At 41.6% G+C, this 12,699-nt stretch overlaps 1 protein-coding gene across 3 annotated transcripts in view; it reads right to left on the bottom strand.

The window, feature by feature from the left end:
• Positions 1 to 11,823, bottom strand: part of LOC118327824 (FERM domain-containing protein 4B-like) — a 46,070-nt gene extending 34,247 nt beyond the window's left edge. For 2 of the 3 annotated variants that reach the window (XR_004796721.1, XM_035661296.1), the window contains exon 1: positions 11,574 to 11,823. The gene's annotated coding sequence lies outside the window, so the exon portion shown is untranslated. The remainder of the gene's footprint in view (positions 1 to 11,573) is intronic. The other variant, XM_035661297.1, reaches the window with a different exon arrangement.
• Between the last annotated feature and the right edge of the window lie 876 nt (positions 11,824 to 12,699).

Raw genomic sequence — 12,699 nt, 5'->3', positions numbered from 1 at the left:
GCTCTGTTCTGGTCTCCACCAACTTTTGTGGAAAATATCTGGGTCTTTAGCAGCTTAATTCTCCACTGTGTTCACTAGCCACTCACTACCTCTGACTAATAAACAGGCTAGTGGTGACAGTAAGTAACTGTAAGTAGTCAACACAATAACCTCAAAATTATCACATAAGGTTATTAGTCTCCTGAATGACTTCACATTGACAATTTCACATTGAAATGCTCCAACTCGGAAGCCAAATAAACTGTGTTGAAGTATGTGTATGCCATATGTTTACTTTGGGGGAAAGGGACTCCACTGAATATTATCTTTTCACAGACAGCATAATGCATTGCCTGTGTATAACTCAGTATACATGGCTGCTGTCTCCTAATACAAATACAATCTCCACCTCTCCCTGTCTCCAGCCTGACACCACGGCCGTAAACACCATGACCTCACACCACGGCCCGTCACCCTCTCTGATGTCACTGTAGTGTCACTCCATTTCTCTACACAAGTCATGTGCTGCACACAAGACTGTGCTCACTTAAAGGCTCATTCTTTTCAAGCTGTTGTTATACCCCCCCCCCCCCCAGGCAGAAGACAATCAATTGTTGTGGAAGTGCATCAGTGGCTGACATACTTTGTGTTCACGCTGCAATGCCCCTTCACAGCCAGCAGATGGGGAAATCGAGTGCCTCACAACCCCAGGACACAAAAAGGGAAAGCACATTTAGCACTGGAAATTGTTTGGGAAATTATACTGTCTGGAGGGGTTTCCTATTATCTTTAAGCCAATGTCATACCCTTCCTCCTAATATAAGGGCCTCATTTCACTTGTGAAGCCTGGATTGAAAGTTTAATAAGAATACAGACAGGCAGGCTGTTACAATCTAGCCCACTGTTTTGTTCAGTCCCAGTAGTTCAGTATTAATAGGCCTGAATCTGTTGAGAATACAAGGCAGGGCATGACAGGGGCAGTCACTCTGCCAAGATCATCACAGTTCCCTGTCCCTGGGCTTATTTCAACATGGGATGGCAATTACCTTGTACAGTAAGTGGTAGATTAATTATCTAAAAGGGGAAGGCCTCCGAGTGAACGTAACAGAGCCTGAGCAGGGCAGGGAAACAGCTGTCATCCGCACGGGCCTACAGCTGACGAGCCATGCCACATACTGAGACTGCAGCTGACACGCTGAATGGAAGACATTCGGTGAAGTGTGCCTGACACACTGCAAAACACACACACATGCAGGCTTGTTCACTCCCAGTTATAATGTCCTTGCCTCACAGGACCCTGGCTGCATGCCTGTCAAGGTTCCTGACTGTCACTTGTAGTTAGAAATTGAGCAGGTGGACGCAGCTGTCAGAAATCATGATACTTGATAGGAGGATGATTTGTAGTCATACATCATACATGAATAGATTAAGTTCATAAAACATGAAAGAGGGCCATTTCTGGTCATGCATATGTGCCACATTCTAATGGGCTTTGCTGCTGTGAGCATCGTGTATCATTTCTGTTTTTGCTATTGTTTATTTTTTACACATTCATTGAGAGCATTAAATCAACACAAAAGGAAATACTATACAAATTTTAAAATATGTCTACCCTAAGGCCTTCAGATTTGACAACCTTGCCAGTAAGTGAGAGGCTGCCATTATACATCTTGACAGAAATTGTCACTGCATCTGTTTAAAAAAACCACAAGACATCTTAATTACAGCCAATTAACACCATGTGATAAAGCTCCATTTAGCAAATGAATGGCGAGACAGAAACGCTTTTTGTGTGTGTTTAGGCGGTACAGTCAAGCCCAGCTTTGTGTGGCCAGGCAGGGGGTAGAAAAAAAAAAGAAGGCAGGGAAAGAGGCGAGGGCCCGGGGGCTTCAGGCTGCCACCATCCACCTATTGGATGGTCGGTTGGGTCTGGGGATTTGGGGCCAGATCCTCTTGCTGTATGGGATGGTGCTCAGGGGCTCGCTGGAGGCCACAGGCCATGACAAACCATGTGTGTGTATAAACCAGATGCTATGAAGAGGAGGAGGTCAAAGCGGGGGAAGCGTGTGGGGAGGCAGAGGCCAGCAGCCCCACACTCTCTGCCACGACAAAATGTTGCCCCGAGGGACTGTGGGAGCCCAGATTTGCCCAGACATTTCTTAGAAGGAGCATAAAGAGCCGGTGTCATTAGCTTTCAATATCATAGCCAAGTGATGGAAAATATGAATGGCTGCTGTTGACATCTCCACAGGCGTCCAAATGAAACAAAGAGAAAGCAAAAGAGATGAAGCAGAGGAGGGGGAGGGGAGGAGACACCATCAGTGAGGGGCTGTAATGAGTCTTGAGGCGATGGAGGGGATGAAATTATTAAAGGAAAAAAAAAGCTAAAGAATAATTTTAAACTGTTTGGCTTCTGAAGTGTGTTAAACTGATATTGTGTCTGAAAGAAAGAATAAACATGAGCAAGGTTTCAAGCCTAAAATTTATGAGCCAAGGGATATTTAAAAAGAATCCATGTTTTATGACTTATCAATTATCTGTCATGCGACAAACCATCATAACTCACTGGGAATAACAACAGCACAAAGCTGTTTTCATTCTAGGAAATAGTCTGTAATATGAATTACAACCCTTGTAGGAAAAATATAAATGAATTAAAATCATCATCTGTTCAATTTCCATCCATAATTGTGAATCATGCCCATGGGAGCGTGTGTGGGGAACCAGGAAAAGGTAATGGTTGATATTAAGCTTCTTAACACTAGTTTAGGTTTTTGGGACAGTAATTGCTCAGTCCATAGGGACTTAGCTTGGGACTGTGGGTGGCTGACTCTCACAATGGCAGTGATAAGAGGCTGATGTTTCTCGTATAAGATGTTAGAAATTAAATGTTATTTTGAGTTAACATTTGAGTACAGCTGAGGCTGATGTGAATGTTTACTGAAGGCTCACCATGATGATGGCACTAGGTGATAGTAACTTTGGTGAAGTCAAAGCATCAGCAAAGTTATTACAATTTTATCATCCTACTGGGGACAAAAATGTCTATATATCCAACAGATGTTGAGATATTTCAGTGTGGGTGGGCCGACTGACAAAATGACACTGCCGTCCCCAGAGCTTCTGCTATGGCTAAATATTCCCTGTTCCGCTGTACAATTAAGGTGGAACATCCTATTTGTGGATGTTCACTTTGATTTATGAGATATTGTATTATATATTGTTGTCTATAGGCTCTTGGTTTTCTGATTTTAAAACTGGGGAAATTAATTGACACCAATAATTTATATTAGCCTGGTTTAATCTGACATGAAATTGCCCTTTCATTTATTTGGAGTCATGAATCAACCCTGGGGGGGCTATAGTTCCTCAAACCTCAATCAAAGCAAAACATTTACATACTGTATAGACACAGGGAAGTGTCTAAATCCATTTTGCAGCTGCAATTAGCAGAGTTCTCGCAGCTGATATCTGCGTTTAGATAATGTACAATAACGAGACCCTCTGGCTTATCACTCTCAATCCAATTTACCAACTAGATAATAAGATCACTTACATGGCCTTATCTGGGCAGACAACACATGTCTGAGAAATCACAACTGATCCAGTTACTGTATGTGGAAAACTGCACTCTACGAGCCAATGTGCTGTACAGACACACGGCAGAACCTGTGTAGACATCACTTTGAAAAAAGAAAGTCTAAAAGCTGTCAGCATTAAGCCACCAGTACGGCAGAAAACCTCTATTTTTGTCCTGCTGTGTATAAATACAAAAGCTCTCGGTGGGCTGAAAGCTCTCAAAGGTTATAGCTCTGTCAGAGCGATTTCAAGAGGTGCCATGATTTGGAGGCGGGATGAGTTCACTGGGAGTCAAATAGGGATTTTATCAGTAGGTAGAGTTTGTAGGGCAAAGCCTCAAAACAGGGCATCTGTTCCTGCTTTACTGCTGCTAGACCATCTAATACTTTAACTGTTACAACACCATCACATATTCTGAAACAGCTGCTACACTGCAGATGGAAAACATCTGCAAACAAGCTTTTCAATATTTAATTGGTTAGCAAAGACACATGTGAACAAATTAAGATTTTAACTGTATATAGGATTTGCTGTGGAGGCAGAAAAAAGCCCTGTTTAGACCTGGTATTAACATGCATCTTGGGTGATCCGATCATAAAACACAGTTTTTGTGGTAAAGTAATTGGCAAATAACCAAGAAAAGAGGCAAGGGTGAGAGATGAGGCAGTATCTGAAAAAATATCACTGGTTTAGACCGCATATTGAAACTTAAAGCTGCACTAATCAATATTGTTATATTGACAATGGCCACACAGAGTTATGACCTCACTCTGCAGTTCCCCAGTTTTCTTATCGGACACAAGATGTGTCCGATGTTCACTGTGAAGTCCAGTTTAAGTGCACTGGTGGCAAAGTTTCCATATCACACTGCAAAATTGAATACTGGACCAGCTTTTACCACTGAGAACAGATGTAAGAAGAAAAAGAAAAAAGAAAATAACCCATTTAATACTAATTTAACTTTACAGCCTAATCGATAAAGCCTACCGTGTTGTGTTAACACTACATATCAAAAGGAACATAAAAAACCTTCTGTTATCTACTGGAAGTGAAATATTTCATTTAATACTGTGCTTTGTGTTGTTTAATGACTAATGCTCTCTGATAACAGTGACAGCTTTACAGTAGTTTGAGACAGTCTGTGTCCGACATGCACTGTAACAGCCGTATCTGGGCAGAATTAGTATTACCAGGGGATGCCAGTAATTTCATTTTAGCCATTCTCACAGATCATCAGTCATCTGGACAATTAAATAAATTACAGGGGGTCTATGCTATTCAGTGGATGTGGCACATAACATCAACCACAGTGCAGCCAATAAGGCCTAACCGCTTCAGCTGGTTTCATATCAGTTTGAGCTTCAACAAATTGGAAATTTGCAATTAAAATAAATATTACAGATACCTGCAATACCCTTAATTCGTCTAAACTGTGACTGTAATTTGATTTCTGAATTCATGCCATAAAATGTAAGACAAAGGCCCACAACAATCCCACAGACAAGGTAACATCTTGAAATTATTTGTTTTATATAACCAAAATAGTCCGAAACAAACATATAAAATTTACAGTGATATATAACTGAGAAAAATCCTTGCAAATGGTCACATTAAGAAGCTCGAACAATAAATATTCAGCATTTTGCTTGAGGTCAATAATCACTCATTTATCAAAGCTTAATACATTTCTTAGCAATCTACTCATCAATTAATTGACTTATTGTTTCAGCACCACTGTCAAGTGAATATTTCTAAACCCAGTCTGGTCTGGAAGACATAAATAAATGTATCTGCACATAATAACACCACCATTCATTTTCCCCTGCCAGGCCAACCACTGCCTTCCCCTGAGGATACAGTATCATCTTTTCTCCCAGTGTGCCTGACACCTGTTACAACTGCGCCCTCCATATCAGCTTTCCATGAGAGTCCAATCCACTGTATCACCAAGCACTGTCCTGACATCACTCGATGCTGCCCGTTGATGGACTATGACTATAGAGGCTAATGCTACTGACAGACACTTTCAGTTGTCTCGGGAGTGCACGCTTCTGTAAACACCAATCCATCTGCATGGGACATGTGTGCTGCTGTTAAACAAAGTGCAGTACAGTAGGTGAAAGGGTATACACACACTTGCTCAAGACAACCTATGTATTTCAAAAGGAAGTAGCCAAGCCTCTTAGCAGGACAATGCAACCTTGAAAAGACCTCTAGATCAAAGCAGGTTTTTCTATTGGATCTCTGACATGGCTTCCTTGTCATTGTATCGCAGACACACCTACATCTCTCCTCCATGTTACTGCTAACATGCTGTCTTTCTACACAACCTACTGTCCCTGTCACTGAGCTCAGAGCGGCCTGCCTGAGTGGGCCAGCAGGGTGCTCGGTTTCGGTCCACAGGGCAGGTGATAATGACTTCCCTCCCTTCCCTGCTTCTCCTCCTCCATCCCAGGCTGCAGCGGTGAAGGTGACTGCAGCTGGATGAATTCTTTCTTTCTAAACTGCAGTGGATATGAGTTGGAGGGTGAGTGGTGTCTGGGATCTAGTGTGTGTGTGTGTGTGTAAGTATTGGTCCAGGTGGGGTTTTTTCTTTCCAGTATTAACCCAGTAAAAGAGAAGGCTCACATAACACTCCATTAATGATGAATGCTAAGCTCTAAAGGGTGAGCACCTATACAGCCTCCATTTCTATTGTCTACCACACCGCACCCTAACACTGTAAATCCACTGACAATACAACCCAAACAAAATTAAGTCATTGAGGCAAGGTATGAAAAAAGGAACAATTTAGTGCACCGACTCAACAGGAAATTACTTTGTGGGGGGTTGAGAGACTCGCATATTCACATTAGTCTCCAGGGTTTCTCCTTACCATGCCTCCATCCCTTCTGGCACTAAACGTGTGAAACACTCACATGGGGGTTTAAGCTTGAGCACTATCGATCACTGTGGATCTGAGGCTGTGGGGTACGTCTGCCGTGTGAGCACGGTTGATTTTTTTCCAGACTCGACACCATGTACCTCTCTATTTGCGCCTGAGAGGGTAATAATAGCAGCTTAGGCCCTTTCCGTCCACCCCCTCCTCCTTTACCTTACACGCTCTTGCAGTGTAGGGACTCTCATTCTGGTCATTACCATCCAGGCTTTCAAACATCCCCTCAACATCCTCACAGCTCTCCTGGTGTGTTTGTGTGTGTGAGTGCTGTATCTGTGCAGTGCGTATTTAAGAGGAAAATGGGAAGAAATGGAGAGCGATCACAAGAGAGGGATGGATGGATAGATGGAGAGAGGCACACAAGCAGCATAATTACAGGGAAGACCACCCCCCTCTTCCTTTTTACGAAACCTCGTAGGCAAGCCAACAGCAGCACAGACAGAGAAAAAGGTAGTAGAGGGCTTTGCTTTGTTCTTATTTTCATTTTCTCAGCCTCACAGCAATTACATCCCAGCCTGAGAGACACATGAGGAGGAGGAGGAGGTGGAGTACACAAACAAAAAGAGGGATATTCTGCTCTGGAGTGCAACGCTGAATAGATCTGTTGGGTTCAAGGCTACCTCCACTGCCCGAGGTTGTGAATGAACCCACCGGTAGGCAGGTGCTCCCCTGCTTGGATCTGGTAGCAGATCTACATCTCACCTGCCCACCTGTGCAGCGGTGCACAGTGTTTAGATTTTTGAGAGTTGGGTTAACCAGGAAATCAAGAATGTATGAATATACTGTAATTTTTTGCAGGTCAAAACATGTAACAAGAGATTTAAAGGCACAGTACGAGTTTGTACAACCTGTCGTCTTGTTTTTTAAGGGAAAGTGTTTATACTGCATATATCCACACGCAAAAAGTACATTTGAATACACAAAAAGTGACAGATAGACAGGTAGTTGTGTGAGGAATGAAAGATGAGAGCTTGAGAAATAATTCAATTTCAGAATACTCTCTAATTGTCACACACCTGGCCGATCGCTGCATGTAGGGGGCACACTTGACGTAAAACTGTCGGACACAGACCCCAGTACTGATCGGAAAGGTGTGTGGGAAAGGGGTTTCAGCACTTCCTTTAAAACTTTCCAAGACTTACAATCCAACATCCTACTACAGAACTACTGGAATTTATTTGCATTAAAAAAAACTACACCTCCCATGACATTTTCCAGCATTAGAACATGTCTTGTATGTCTGTTATTGTAACTAGCGCTGCCCCTGACTAGTTGTTCCTTGTTGACTTGTAGCCGTTAGTTAAAGCCAATAGTCGACTAGTCGTTACACGTTTATTATATTAATTATTTCAATACATATACAGCCGCTGCCTCTGAAGATAAAAACAGCTCATTCGAAGGTAACAAAAACACAAACAATATTTCAGGTGATTATATACTAATGAATTATATTCCCTTTCCCTAAATGTTACACACTGGGCCTTTAACATATAAACAGGTGAATCTGAATTTACATACTTTTTTGCTCTGTAATGTTTTTGTGATACTAAATTTACTCAAATATCAAGCCATAAAAGATGGAAACATCACCTACATATTAACACCTAACGGAAATCACAATTTAAGATTACTATAGAAGAGTGGAGCATAAAGCAAAGTTTACTGTTTGCTTTCTGTCCAGCTCTATTGAAACAGTTGTCTTCAAGGTGGGTAAATGATGATGTATCACAAACGTTATATTTTACCTAATTTGTATAAATTGTTGTGTCAGAATAAACCATGGGCTGTTGAAATTGTGATTAATATCCCACTGACATTCCCCAGGGACAGGGTTTTTTTACTCTGAAGTGCCCGGGTCAATAGCCACTGATACACATGGGTAACCTATAAATCCATCCTTGTGTCCATTCTTTAAATATTCATAAGATGGTGGAATTCAGCGCTGCGTTTTGTGGGGAATTTGTCCACAAACTGGCAAGGGTCTGTCCTTAAACAGATTGTAGCTTGTTTTAATGCAGTCTCTTTCATCTAAATGATATGGAAACCAGCTCCCAGAGGAATTAACCAACCAGCTGAGAGCCACTCTCCAGGGCTGATGCTGGTGTTTTCTACTGCATTCTGAAGTGAAATAAACACACAAACCAACCTTGAACATCATTATTCACTAGACCCACACATAAAAGGACCAAATCCCTCGAAATCAAACAAAAGACAACAGTATTTTTGTCTCATAAAACTCCTTGCATGTGGTATTTCTTGCACACAATAATCATACATTTTGAAACACACAATCAACGCGGGGTGTTTCACAATGTCTGTGTTTGCACCAAAAACTGAGGGCCAGACTCTTTGTTTTACTAAGGATGTCCTGTCTGACGAGACAAAGCAGACATGAAATAAGGAAAAGAGATGTATTGTCTGTACTCTGCTGAGTTGGTCCACAGCCAATGAGGAACAGAATCCTGTTGACACAACTTTCGGTGTGAACCATGTTCACACTGAAGGAGTAACACTGAGGACATTTACAGCAAACAGCACTGGGACATTTGTGATGAAACTTTTTATACTAAATCTTTTTGCTAAACATACTCAACAAGCGCCAGCCTCTAAACTCAGATATCCCCTCTGGGCTGGGGATCTGAATTGATTTCCTCTGCTAAGCCTATAGATTACTGTTGACCCACAAACACATTAACTAGAAAACAGTCCAGTGCCTGACCCTGAATTAGGCCTCAAGCAGCAAGCCTGTTTACGTACATTAAAGTGCCAATCCACAATATCCATGTTTTCCAGTTCTGACAAAAACTCGCTGAACTGGTGTCTGGCACTAATGTGGCATCTTTTTGTGTGGATTCTCTATAAATTAAAGTGAGACTATGAATGCAACTTCTGAGAGAAGAAATACACATTTGCAAAGTATAATTTATAGCCAATAAAACGCACCATTGCTTAACTAAAAACACACACAGATTTAGCTGTTTCAGCCATAATTTATCCAGTATGACCAGTAGCTTGAGGTGGCTAATGTTAACAAATGTTAGGATTTGTATTACGCACACTACTGAGTGAGTTATCTGACTTTATGACCCATTTCCATTTGTGTTACTGTTACAATAGCTTAGCATTTTAGCTACATTCTAAACTACTGCTACTACTTTAGCAAACTGTAGATGTGGCTGCTACAAAAAAGGGGCACTCCACCAAGGTTACAGATCATGTTCAGTTTACTTAATCTCTTACACGGCGATATGAAAACTTTGGGCACTCCAAAGTCTGCAGTACTAAATCACTGAAATGATAAAACCCCTTTAAAAGGACTAGTGTGTAGGATATAGTGACATCTAGCTAACTACGGTGGCCACGAAACTCCCTATCTACAGAAAAATGGCATTTGACTCCATGAAAGGCAACCTGTGGCATCTGTAGATAAAAACAGCTCATTCTAAGGTAAAGAAAACACAGTGATTCCTATATTTAAGTGATTATACGCTAATGAAAACATACCTATGAATATTATATTCCAATTCTGCCAATAGATAAATGATTCATGTTTTTCTTTAAGTAGTGTTTTTTTTATCTCTGGCCCTCTTCTGTTTTTATTCTGCACATACTGCGTGTCACAGACTTTTCTCCAGACACCAAATGTAAAAGCTTTCTTAACCTCAATATAGGTAGATTTTTTACATGCAGTATGTTAACTGATACTGTTACCTGTACATAAAAACAGGACATATAAGGCGGACTGAATCAGCAGGGGAATCTGTAGTCAGAACCAGTCTGGCAGGATCTCGTTTTCTACTACGTGTACTAAGTGTTGAATACTATGAACCTGCATGACAACAGTATCACATAGCCTAACTGACAAATGCTCTCATTCAAATCTCTGTGGAGAGATTATAATAAAGATGTGTGGGAAAGAAGAAGAAAGTGCTGATGAACAACTTTTAACACAACACATGGGCTTTGAGCAGAGGTGGGAACACATCACAGGCCCAGGTCACACTGCCCAGGTTGACTGGATGTAGTGTTTAATCTTGTTTACCCTTTCAAAGACCGCCTTGTATGGATAAGTTTGTTAATGGACCCTGATTGGCGAATAACTCCTATCTGTGCCGAGCCGAGCAGTGGCGTTGGAATATTCTGACAGTTAATAGCTTTATTGAATTGGAAGTGCTGACCCCATTAAAAGCAGCTGAACATCCTAGACTAAAGTCAACACAAAGCAGCGCTGCCTTTGCAGTTTGTCTGTGTGTGTGTCCGAGAGAGAGAAAGAGAGACAGCACATGTTGCTCTCATGAGCCACAAATTCAATATAGTCACCTATACAAGCCAGTCCTGGGCCTTTGTTCTGTATCAATCATACGCCTCAGTCACTGGATTTCCTCATGCTAGGCCTGCTGTGTGTCACAACAAATGAATGTCACTTGTTATGTATGATATGTATTTTTGGAGCTCTGTATGAAAGTAATCATCCTGGTTTTTAACCAACCCCAGCACCACACACTGTTTTTCATGGTCTGAGGTGACACAAGACCCATACAGGATATCATATGCCTGTCATGCCTGCCTCCCCATTGTTTGTTTTGTCCAGGAAACAGGATATTCACACAGAGGAGAGCAGGCCAGCTGACCACAGAGCCCGAAAAGAAAGGGTTAGAGATTTATTCTTTACTTTAAAGAAGTGCACTCTTATTTTTCTCCGGTTCTTTCAGTTGAATGCATATATCACTGTGGTTCAACCTCTATCAGTGTGTTTAAACTGTCCAAATAGCCATTAAAAACTCCAATGCAAGTTTCTGACCTGCAAAGCACTTGTGTTGATATGTCAACAGTTGAAAACCCAGCTGACATTCAGTCAGCAGAAGTAAAAGACATGCATATATGTACAGTTCACAGGAGGCGGGGATCCATTTATAGTCAAACAGAGCAAATGAGAGCTGTTTTGGATTGATGAGGAGAGAACCATAAACAAACAACACCTTTCCTCCACACAAACAAACAACCAAAGCGCTTAAAGACAAAAAGTCTAGTTAAGCTCTAAATGGCTGTGTTTGTATGAAAATAAAACGTTTCTCACCTTGTGTCTTTTGTTGTGATCTGATCGCTCCCACTTATTGTCTGTGCGCGGAGCGACTCAGCCCGGCACCGGTCAGTCAAATAAATCCACCTCTCTCCTTAAAAGCCGAGACTTTCACAATAAGAGATTTTTGTTCAGGATGAATGAAGAGTTGGTTCTGCAGAGTTCATCAGAGATCGGGCTGAAAAGTCCAGTAGGGTTAGCTGCTGCCTGTTCGGCATAATAGCTCCTCACACTCCTCACACTCAGTCAGTCAGTCCCATCCATTCACACTCCCCGCCTCCTCCTCTCCGCTACCTTCCACACATTCTGGATGGGACAGATGAATTTCCCTCTGCCGCTGCCTCGGCGACGGCTGTTGGCCAATGGAGGAGCGCTCTCTGCTGCGTAAACACACTACTGACAGTGGAAATGAAATAAACACTCTTTCAAGGGTAATCCACTTTTTGTGTAACTAACTGGATCAGGAAAAAATGGCCATTCATCAGTTTATGTTCCGAAACTGTGTGCTGTGTTATAGATTGTTATTGACATTTGAATTTGCAGCAGGCCACCCTAGCCCATGTGTGAATAATCAGGAAATGCTATTCAACGCACACATGTAGACTTTCTCCATCAATTTATAGTAATGTTTTGCCTGCGTTGTCTAATGTGCTCTCCATAGGACAGGTGCACAATGCATGTACACAGTAAAATAGCAACATCAATGCCATGAAGCCTAGTAACCTTGTCAGAAGTCAGACCAGTATTTTTCCTTAGTGTGATAAAATATTCTTTGTTTCCCGTTCTTCAATTATTAGATGGTAAAATGTATTAGAATATCAGTTTGAGGAGGGTTTAGGGTGGCGAAATGGCACAACCAGCAACCTCTGATTTACATAGAAAGTACTAATCAATATTTGTGTGTTAGTAGGCTAGTGGATCAAACTACTATGTTTAATATAAAAGGGGTCTAGTGACAAACCCTCAGAGAAACACTACAATCTGCAACACTACAGAGCTTTTTAAACTTTAATGTTTTGGTTCACTCTTACTGCTCTCATCAGTGTCATTTCCAGCAGCAGCAGCAGCAGCAGGGAGCTCTGTTTCCAACAACAACAACAACAACAACAACAACAAAGCTCTG

The sequence above is a fragment of the Morone saxatilis genome, unplaced genomic scaffold, assembly GCF_004916995.1.
Source record: "Morone saxatilis isolate NCDOM2014 unplaced genomic scaffold, NCSU_SB_2.0 Contig18, whole genome shotgun sequence".
In the NCBI taxonomy this organism is placed as follows: domain Eukaryota; kingdom Metazoa; phylum Chordata; class Actinopteri; family Moronidae; genus Morone; species Morone saxatilis.
The sequence above is the reverse complement of the archived record's forward strand: the minus strand, read 5'-3'. Positions and strand labels throughout refer to the sequence as shown.